At 31.4% G+C, this 11,863-nt stretch overlaps 1 long non-coding RNA gene across 2 annotated transcripts; it reads left to right on the top strand.

Annotated features, from left to right (window-relative positions):
- The first annotated feature begins 10,024 nt into the window (after nt 1-10,024).
- On the top strand, nt 10,025-11,830 carry LOC113715441 (uncharacterized). Of its 2 annotated transcripts, none has more exons than XR_003453971.2 (3): nt 10,025-10,750; nt 10,925-10,976; nt 11,619-11,830. It is a non-coding gene; the product is annotated as an uncharacterized lncRNA (long non-coding RNA). The 2 variants fall into 2 exon arrangements; XR_003453972.2 differs by having other exon boundaries at nt 10,593-10,750; nt 11,629-11,830.
- Nucleotides 11,831-11,863: the final 33 nt, after the last annotated feature.

Here is an 11,863-nt window from a genome sequence, read left to right as displayed (position 1 = left end):
TTTTTGAGATGACATGATGAATTAAGAAAAATTCCAGCAAACACTATGTGTTGCACGAGTCTCTTGTTCAAGAGTTTCAAACTTGAATACTTGAGAGGATTCTTGAGTTTTCAATTGACTTATTAATCTAGAAACGCACTAGATTGTGGCGTCATTCTACCTTTCTAACACAGTCTTGAGTTGTCCTTGATCGTTTAGAATTCACTGCCTCAAACTTTGATATAATATTCTAGATCCTAGGGCTTTCTCTTACAAGAGACTCGCACAGCATAAAGTGTTTGATGGAATTTTTCTTAATTCATCATGTCATCTCAAAAATGTTTGGATTTGAAGGCTTTATATAGCCTTTACAAAGATTCAAAACTCTTAACTAAACTAGAACTTATGTAACTAACCCTAACTCGGCTAGAATCAAGAACCTAACTCAACTTAAGGCTCAACAATGTTCAACATGATCTAGTCTTTTAGTTAACCAACTATTATTTGCTAAAAATTACTAAACACATGGCTGGACATATTCCAAGCAAATGACACATAAGCCTAATAACAATTATAGCTAATATAAACGAACTTAACTAAGGATTAAACTAAGGAAGGGACCGATTGGATGAACTTCCACGAGCTCTTCAATGAATCATCCCCTTGTATGATTTGAACATGAATCATTGGATCCTATATTTGCATCATTTTTTTTAGAGTCACAAAAAAAATGTTACTGTTCATCATCCCTATAGCATTACTATACATCTTTAATCTATCAAATATTGTTCATCGTTACTGTAGCGATCACTGTTCATATAAAAAAAATTTTAGATTGTGTTTTCGTGTTTATTTATCAAACTTGTCCATACTTTTGTGTTGAAACACTAGGGTTTTTCTTGTGTTTCTTGTTGTCCACGCCTTGTTTGGTTTATGTCGCTAGGTTTCTTGTTGTTTCCTTTGCTGTCCGAGTTTGTTAAGTCTTGAATCATGCCTTGTTTTTGTGTTGTTTCTTCATTTACATCTTGTTTCGTTGTTTTGTCCAAGTCTATCCAAGTTTATTTGTTGAGTCGCTAGGGTTTATGATTGTTCTTGTTGTCCACGTTTCCTTTGCTATTTGCATAGCTATCTTGCTGTCCGTGCGTTGTTTCCCTTATTCAAGTTGTGTTTTGTCTTGAATTGTGTCTTGTGTCTTGTTGTCTTAGAATCTTGTGTCAAGACAAAAAAAAACAAAAACAACAAAAAATTGCTGGTCCTCGAGTTTTGTAGTAATCTGTGGATTGTTCCTTGTGTCTTGTGTATAATTCGTGGCTGGTTTCTCTTGTTGCTTGGAAGTACTTGAATTTCTGGATCAAAAATCTTAAATTTTTTTGAACTTTTTTGCATACTTTCTTGAAAATCTTGGGGTTCTTGAATCATACAAAAAGGATTTCTTGAAAGTCTTGAACCAAAGTTTCCAAAATCTTAAATTTTTGAAAGCCCAAAATTCATTGTCTTGAACTTGGTTGCGACTAATACGAACCCGGCCAACATTGTGATGAAACCCGTAATAGACAAGTCCAAGGATTTAAAATATAGTATCAAAGTTTGAGGCAGTGGATTCTAAACAATCAAGGACAGCTCGAGACTGTATTAGAAGGGTAGGATGATGCCACAATTTAATGTGTTTCTAGATTGATAAGTCAATTGAAAACTCAAGAATCCTCTCAAGTATTCAAGTTTGGAGTTCTTGAACAACAGACTCACGCAACACAAAGTGTTTGCTGGAATTTTTCTTAATTCATCATGTCATCTCAAAACCGTTTGGACTTGAAGGCTTTATATAGCCTTTACAAAGACTCAAAACTCCTAACTAAACTAGAACTTATGTAACTAACCCTAACTCAGCTAGAATTAGGAAACTAACTCGACTTAAGGCTCAATTATGGTCAACATGACCTAGCCTTTTAGTTAACCAACTATTATTTGTTGGAAAAAACTAAACACACGACTGAACATATTCCAAGCAAACGACACATAAGCCTAATAACAATTATAACTAATATAAACGAATTTAACTAAGGATTAAACTAAGGAAGGGATGGATTGATTTATCAATCTAGAAACACCCTAGATTGTGGCATCATTCTACCCTTCTAACACAGTCTCGAGCTATCCTTGATCATTTAGAATCACTGCCTCAAACTTTGATACCATATTCTAGATCCTTGGGTTTGTCTCTTACGGGTTTCGTCACAAGATTAGCGGGGTTCATATCAAATTCTGCCACTCCCTTAATTGGTTGAAATATATTTTCTAAGACATAGGAAATATGTTTTGTATATTTCACTCTACTATAGCAACAAAATAGATAATTTAAATCCCCATAAACTACATAATAATATTCAATTATGAAATTTAAAGTTTTTACCTATTTCGCCAAGTCAAACACGATGAACATATATGAACCAACAAAAGCTTGATTTGTCTCCAAATCTACTACTTTCTCTTCTTAAGATTTGGACCAACAATGGACTGCGTTTTGGGTAGTTTGTTTTATATCAAGGGTTATAATAGGCAAATTACATTATATTTTTGTGTCAAAAACACTTTTTAAAAAAAGATAGCACCAGCCATGCATTCCTTACAAATCTAATATTTTTTATGATTTCTATTGCAATTTTAAAAACTTAATAACTATGAGGGACTATGATGGGTGCGAGTTTGAACCCTAATTGTTATCCAGTTTTAAATATAACTCAAACTTCCACTACTACAAGTGTACAAGTCGTACATGAATATAGAGAATATTTGAACGTGAATCCCACATGGAAGATCATTAATTACCGGTGTAATTCAAATTCCTCTATTATTTAGGTGATCATAAATAAAGCAAGTAAATCTACACTACAAACATACAATAAAAGTAATAAAAATAATAACAAAGATGTTTCTAGGGTTATGAATTTTCTAGCTGCTCTTGCAAATGAAATTACTAGTTAAATGAGTGTTACTACCTTGGCTAGTTATGACATAATTTTCAAAGGTATTTAATATCTGCTATCCTAGGTACACCAACCATACTTATAACTACTCCACACCTACTAATGTGATGACGAAACTAGTTATAGATTCATTAAATTCTATGAAATTATATGGTTAAAATCACAAAGGTACAACCCTACATCAATTAGTGAACTCCCAAGATTTAATACTTCTATAAACTAGTGTTGTATCCCAAGTTTCATTAATGAATCAGCACCTTTAGATAATCACAAGTAATGGTCAGTTAATCATGATTGTAATAGCAAAAGTGTTAAGTAACTTTCACAAGATATAAACTCAAATAATAATGAAAATCTCACACAACAATCATAAAAAATGCATCCACACCCTAAGTATTAAACTTGCAAAACATAAAAGATAAGAAAAGAAGAACCAAACTTGTATTATGGTCACACATAAGCATCAAATAAAAGAAATCAAGAGTTTGGAGAGAGGTCACCTTGTCACATGAGCTTCCAACTTCTCTATCTTCATCTCTAATCTTAATCTATGTTAGCTAAAAACAAAGTTGGATAAATTACACTAATCTACACTAAGTTAATGAATTAGGGAATTCTAGTGAAAAACTACATTTTAGTATAGTTTCTCTAAACTCCAAAGTTACACGAATGTGTTTTCAAGGCCTCTATTTATAGAGGAATCAACCCACAATCAATCATGTTTGAGTTGATGTAATTTGCTTCTTGAAATCATCAAAAAGTTGTTTCTTAAAATCTTCAAGATTTCTTGAGCAAATAGTCGAAATTCAATCAGAAAAAGTGGTCCAAAAAGTTGTGCAAACAAGCTACAAGTTGCAAAGCAACTTGCATAGCCACAAAGAGGAAACGCCGGTGGAAACGTGGGTAGAATCATGGGTAGGTCTACATTTTTAGTGCTCTATTGTTAGCTTTTGCACTTTATAATAATTCCTCAAAATTACTCTATTTTTTTCATCAACTTTAACTGCAAATTTCTTAATGATGGAAGCTAAGCTAACTCTTGCACAAAACACAAAAGCTATAGCCCTTTGAGTTAACTTTTTAATGCATCAATAATCATATCATTTGGAGATCTGGAAGCTAGGAAATGATAGAAATACCCCTAAATGGACAATAGCATTTTTCAGATTTTTGCAACAGAAATGTATAACTGTATTTCGGTTTTTTGACCCTTGTAACATATGAACTGGGCTTTGATATCTCATATAAAATGTAGAACTTTGTCTTAACTTTATAATGTTTCAAGAATTATTCAATGTAATTATTGTAGCTCAAGTTATAGCTGAAAATACCAAACTATGTTAAGGTTGTCAATCTTTTCTTCTTTGTTTCATAATTGCATTTCATCATTTGAAAATTTTACACTTCATGCCCACTTGAAATTATTTTAGATCATTAAGAATCATTCAAATATCCTCTCACTTCATTTCAATTAATGATTTAATTATTAAAATTTACAATAACATGAAGTTTTAACCACTTAGATCTGTAGAAATGTCATTTTTCTTACTTTAATCACAAAATACAAAAGACACTAGAAACCTAGTTGTTTAGCTGTTAAAATGACTAAAACACACCAAAAACTAAGTAATAAAACATGCTAAAATCATGCAAAATTAACACGTATGAAACTAAATTGTAGGTTTCAAAGCTATAAGAGGATAAATTTAACATTTCATAAACCATGGGTACTTTTTTACTACTTAACCCATTTATCTATATGCGGGCAATTGTGACGTTATGCTTGCCAACATAGTTTTGACGATTTCCGACCATTGATGTTTCAAAAACTTATAAACTACAAGAGGTAAACTTATAAGTTTTTCTAATTTTTTTTTAATGGGCAACATCTATACTACCATATTCTACATGAGACGGGAGCCCAACTAGGTTGTATAAGGGGTTAAAAAGAAGACAAACCCATCTAGCCCAAGAAAGTGTTTGAGTGTGAGAATTGAACCCCTGACCTATAGTCCAAAGAGGGATTTTAAATCCGTTTTGGAGGCCAAGTGATTTTATAGGTTTTTAAACTATAGAAAGATAAATTAAATATCTGCTAAACCATAGGGAACTTTTTAGTATTTAACCCAAATATTAAATACAAGCTGTCATGAATATACACTAAAGTGTTTATCATATCTGGATTGGTCCAAAAGCATGCTTAATTTGTTAAAGGATCAACGTTTGAAGTTTTAATTTGCATGTTAATAAGTTTTGTTTAATTTGGAGGGGAGGCATTGCCCTAGTGGTTAAGAACTTTAATAGTTAAAGATTTTGCATTCAAATCTCTTCACCTCAAATCCCACCCATCCCCTATTAAAATTAAAAAAAAAAAAGAAAAAAGTTAGATACATTGCTATAATCTTGCTAAGAATAAATTGGTTAAATTGTCAAATATAACACCATAGGATAAAAGTTGATCAAACACAACACCATAGATTATTACTAGGATCATGTTAGGGTTTCATAACGTGGACATGATTAATATACAATGCAATAATACACAACACTGTTGTGTTTTAGTACTTGATTTAAAAATAAATAAATAACAAACACATAATTACATGCAATTTCTAATTGCACCTTTTTAATTTGGTAAATTTATTTCATTCAATGTTGTCAGGCTCCTTTAGGAATTAGATCATATGGCCTGCGCCAATCGGTGCTGAAAAATATTAAAAAAAGGATAATTATTAACTTAAGACTAAACACAAAATCACTGATACTCCTGCATAACCAACAAGTAAAATTGGTTCTATGTCTATGAAATAGATAGTGGTGAGAATCAAGTAAATAAGAAACGCATGTAGAAGTAAAATATTTCACCATTTTCTCTGCGCTAATGCCTAAATCCCTATCTTGACAAATAACCGATTTTGAAATTTATCAAAGATTCAAGATCATAAATGTTTTGTAATTATCTTTCTACTAATCTCAATAAAACTGCAAGATACAGAGTATCCTCATGTATCCAAAGTTGAAATTGGCATTGTATATTCGATCTGAACTTTTTCCTGTATTTATTATTACTATTACTACTATTTTTGTAAACTTCCTGTATTCAGTATGCTGTATGATTCAGATAGGATTGAATCTATGCTAATTCCATCATTTCCAATCCACATCTTAAAGTTATTCAATAACTCCTAGAATCAAATAGAGTAAATACAAGCTAGAGCACTGGAAGTCAATAAACCCTCACTCATAGACACAATAAGAATTTTTTTTTGGGAATATATATATATATATATATATATATATATATATATATATATATTTGGCTAAAGTTCAAATTTGGCTTGTGCTCAGCTTGATCAATGTATATAAATATGTACATATATATATGTGCAAAATTGAAGCTAATCAACTTTAGCTCAATAAAAGCTTGTTTGAAATTAATTTGATAAAATGAACAATCCAAACTTGTATGCCGTTTCAAGGTCATTAAAATGGATTGACAAATCTGTATAGAGTTTTTGGTATGATTGCGCTCTTTTGCACCCTATGCAAATGGTAGGCGAGCAAAGAAAAAAAGGGAACTTTTCCGATGCAGTACAACAACCTTATCCCTCTTGTCCTTTGTTTTTTCCATGCTATACCGGGCAAGAAGTAGCATTAAACAAAGTTCAGAAATTGTTAAATTACACTGCCTTATTTGAAATTTGAGAACCTTCGTTTATTTTTTGGTTAAATGCAGAAAACTCCTATGAACTTTTATAACCGTTGCACAATACACCCCAAAATACGTTTATAGGCACTTTGCACCCAAACTCCACTAAAAAATAAGGAATCTTTACACACCGTTTACTGAAATAATAATTGAATGGACAAAAGCACCCTTCACGTCCGATTGGCCATTGTGTTGTGTGGAGTGGGATATGATAGTCCATGAAGTATCTAAATAATTTTGGGATGTGATGTATGTGAAAAAATAATTGTTTGGAATATTATTTATATATCAATTATTTTTGGTACCTTTTTCTTTACTCTTTACCTTGTTCCATTTTAAAATTTTCTTATTCTTTTATGTCCTGTATGATTAGTTATTTTAATTTTTACTATTATTATTTGTATATTATTTTTAATGAACTTCAACTTATTCTCTTTTCATCTCTTTTTTATGTTCAATTAGTAGTAGTAATAATAATTGCAAATATACGTTAGCTATGTGCAAAGCATATTTTGTACAGTATTCAAATTATTTAAATACATCTAAAACAAATGAGCTCATAATAAATCTAATTATTAATAGCAAAGTGACAAATAATAAGATTAAAATAAAAAATAAAGTATTAGTAGCAGTATATTATTGGTTAACAACACTTTTTTTGAAATTTTTACTCATTTGAGAAGATAAAATATTCGTACTTTTTGTTTTCTTTTTGGATAACAAAATTATTTCGAATAATATTTTATCTTTCCAACCATCTTTTTTTTCACATACATCACATCCCAAAAAATGTTACATTAATTATTCCAAATAATATTTCAAAATTTTTCTTCATGAATTGTGAATGGTCCATGAAGTGCGTAGAGGTGCTATTCTTCTACACCTGCATCTTAAGTTGAAGTTTGTTGCTTCATATGTATTGCTTGAGCTGCAACTGTTAGGACTGTGCTCCATGTGTGTAGAAGATTGTGCAGCATCTGTGAAGAAGAGAAAATAAAAGGGGAAAAACTGTAAAGAAGATGATAATAAATGAGCAGAATGGACAAGTGACGGTAGGCGGAGATAGCTATTTATATTCGTTTGGAAGGAGGGCAATTCTATTAGGAAATTTCAACGAACAGAGCTTGCAAGATACACGCTTTGTTTGACCGTAAAATCTGTGAACGATATTTTTCTTAGGATGCAAAGTGCATATAAACGTATTTTGGAGTGTATTGTGCAATAGCTATAAAAAGTTTATGGGGGTTTTCTACATTTAACCCTTTATTTTTTTATATCTATATCTATCTTTCTATCTATACTTATTATAAAAGTATGAAAGGTCAAGGAAAGTGGAAGTGTAAGCAAGTTGAGTGTAAGCATTTTTTGTTTTAGTTTGTACTACGACCAAAGTAGCATTTTGTCTAATAATTAGAATTATTTCATTTTAGTTATGGTAGTAATGAAATGAATGAAACGTTACCAACTGACTCAATAAAATTAGTGATTAGAATAAAAACTGAAATGTTACCAATTGTTTCAACAATGTTAGTGATTTAATTAAGATGAAAATTTCTCCCTTAGTAATTAGAATGAAAACTAAAACGCTACCAATTGTTTCAATAATGTTAGTAATTAAGATGAAAATTTCTCTCATTTAAAAGTATTTAGCAACCTTTACACTTCAACTCCAATTATTTCTTGTGCTTAAAATTTCTTGCTCAAAGCAATGGAAAAAAATATTAAATAGCCAACCAAGTGTATACATTCTCTTAGGATAACACAACAGCATGTAAGGGAAAAAAACCTTTATTGACTTGGAATATCTTTATAACAAGACCATGAGTAATTTGCATAATTGTATGCGTTATATAAATATGAAAACTAACATAGCACTATCAAATATTTACAACCTATCATTATCATTACCCAAAAAAAAATGACCAAAAATTGAAAACTAATCATAAAGTGACGTAAACAAGACAAAAAAATAATCAAAACTCTGAAAAGACAGTCCAAATGACACTAGCAAGACTACTGCAGTTTCAAGTCTACAATTGTGAATCTGTGAGAGAAAGGAAGGCCATTTATTATAATTCAAGCTACCCTATTTGGAGACAAAGTTGGTTTATATATAGGAAACAAACCTTGGAGAATTCAGTATGTACTGGAATACCGCTTCTCAATGACAAATCACATAAGAGTAGTTTATAATGCCAAAACTAGAGAGTAGAATGAGAAGATAGTGTAAGAAAAGTCCAGCCAGCAATCAATTTCCATACCACCTCTAATGGAGGAGAAAAAGAAGAAAAAAAAGGTAACAATAGATAGTTCTTTCTTTTGTATGAAATCTGATTATTGCAGACTTCTGCTTAATTTAGCATGTAAGAATAGGTTCACAATAGTATTGTGGTATACTAAGATATTTATAACAAGTTATTTTGCTAAAATTTAAAGGAAAGAAAAACCTCAAAGTAGGGTTAGATTAAACATGCTGAACATTTAAAAAATCAAAGAGAACTCAACTTTAGGAATCGACAAAGTAAAACTCAAAATCTATAGCTAACAGTACATATTAGAGGACGTTAAAATTTAGTGGTAATCTAAAGCCAATGGTGCAAGTACACATCTAAGTCTATGAATACATCAATCAATTTGTATACGTCTTTCACTAAGTATAACATTAAATGAGATACAATAGACACTACATAGCCTTGAACTCTATGTTTTCAGAATCAAACCGAGCATTGACTCAGTCGAGCTCAGGGGTCAGGGATCAATGGATTCGATCGGATTTGATCGGAGTTGAACTGGATGATGTCATAAATAAAATTTATTTAAAAATTAAAATATTGTAGGTAAAATACCTAAGAGCGTGTTAATATTAATAAAAGTATATTCATATATATTTGATGTTTTAAATATATTTAACAAGAAAATATAAAGAAATTAGAACAATCAAGTAGCAATTTATATTATTTAATGAACATTAACAAGTTTATAATTAAAATTATTGACCTAATTGAAAAATAATATCAAATTTTAGGACAACATTTATAAAGTATGAAATATTTGAGGCATATTAATAATTTTTAACAACTTAGGGGTCAAAAGATAATATTAAAAATATTTGACCTTTTTTTAAAAAAACTTTGACCGAACCAATTCTTCCGTTTTTTCCCGTTCAAACCCGATTTTGACTGGTTTGATTGAGTTTTTAATTGTCTGGTTTTGTAGAATAATTCGGACCAAATGCCTGGCTGGTTTCCGGTCCAACCAGTCCGACCGGCCGGTCCGGTCCGCCCTAACTTTAAAAGCACATCTTGAACTTCACAGAAGGAAACTTTTATAATGGTTCAAAAAAAGAGGGCCTAACACAAAAGAATCTCTCTTTATTTGTAGTCGTTCATACTGTTCATTAACCAATAAACAACAGAAGCAATACAATGAAAGATGCACACAGTCAAAGAAGGTATGACAAACTGCCACTCCAAATCTAACAACACAATCTGATCACAAGGTCGGCAACTTTCACATACAACTGTTATTTGATTACAAATTTGTGCAATTAATTATATAGTATATAAGTGTAAACTTTTTCCTTCTAAAAAAAGCCTAAAAAGGCAAATCTTATACATAAAATGGAGAATTTATTATAAGAGAGGTCGAATCTGGTGATGAAGGTAGGAAAAGGAGTTCGTACTTGGTATGCTTCACTGTCCAAAGAAGATTATAGATTGTTTGTTGGGAAAACTATAATTTTAGTCCCTAATCTATCACTCATGCGCAGAACAAGTCTCCATTTTATTTTGAATTGCAAATCTGGTCGTCAATCTATTCAATTTTGAGCAAAAGTAAAAAATTGACGAATTTATCGAATTGTGTAACGGAATCCTGATGCATGCAGTCACTTGCCAGGATCTAGGAGCATTTTTTTTCAAAAATTTTTTAACTCTCACAAAATGCACGTGATTCCCCTTTTGGATCTCACTCAAATTATTCGAAACTGAAAAATTGCTACGGTTACACAAAGTCAGAGACTATTGTCGTGCTCTCTCCAAAGACTTCTGCCTCCTTCCTCTACTCTCATCCTCTCCAGGTATCCCCTCTCTCTTCCCTCTGTCTTTTTCCTTTTCTTTTTTCCCTTATAAAAAGACTCAGACTTCCTTAGTTCCTTTGCTCATGTAAATCCATACATTCTTTACCTTTTTCCCCAGTCTTCCTTTTTATAGTCTTGGATCTGATTAGTTGTTTTTGTTCCTTTTTGTTTTAGGTTTGAAGCGGGATGTAGCTTGAGTACTACATAGGAGGGGAAGGGATCTGAGGTATTTTTTCCATTTTTTTTGAGCCCGGAATTTAGGTCTCCATATGTGATATACTTCCTTTTTATTTATGGCTACAAAGATTTGTTTGAGAGGGAAACTGGTACTTTTGTTCATCCTTCAAAGTTTGTGAGTCTAATGATGTTTCCCAAAGGCAAAGTTATATTTGGATTTTGATTTTTATTTGACAAAATTTTTTGTTAGTTTGTCTATTTAATTAAGATTATGAAAAAGAATTCTAAACTTCACAGGTAGCTTCGGTTTCTTGAGCGTGTGCGTCACCTGATTGGTGTTAGCTTTTCATCTTAACGGAAGCAGGAGTTATGACCATGCTCCTTGCTGTTGTCTTATGTTACTTTTTGTGAGAGAATGCATCCTGGGAGACGTATGTTTAGCTTTTCATAGAATCACAATGTGTTTGAGAAAATCAAATCTGATTTTGCAGCAAATTGCCAAAACTAAAGAATTCTCATGAAATTTCCTCCAAGTTTGAATTGTCAAAGTAGATTTCTTATCACTAATATATGATTATGATCTTTCTTGGATATTATTTACTTTTCATGTTGGTTTTGTTTGTGTAGGAGGATTTCCTAATTGCCAATATTCAGAAACCTAAAATTACTAATTATGCTGTCTTAATTTAAGCCATCTTCAGGTGAAATGGAGAGTTATTGACCGGGTTCTCTCCAGCCTGCATAGACGATGAAATCATCCATAAAGCCTGGAGATTAATTCGAAAAGAAGAGAAATTGAGAGGATAGATTTTGATTTTTTTAATAGTTTCTTGAGTTACAAACATTGAAACCACTTGCACATTCTAGTAAAGCGAGTGCACGCGCCCGCATTCCATTACTCAATTGGAAGGATTTTGTCAATTGTCAACTATTTTG

Source organism: Coffea arabica, chromosome 11c, assembly GCF_036785885.1.
Source record: "Coffea arabica cultivar ET-39 chromosome 11c, Coffea Arabica ET-39 HiFi, whole genome shotgun sequence".
Classification (NCBI taxonomy): Eukaryota; Viridiplantae; Streptophyta; class Magnoliopsida; order Gentianales; family Rubiaceae; genus Coffea; species Coffea arabica.
The sequence above is the reverse complement of the archived record's forward strand: the minus strand, read 5'-3'. Positions and strand labels throughout refer to the sequence as shown.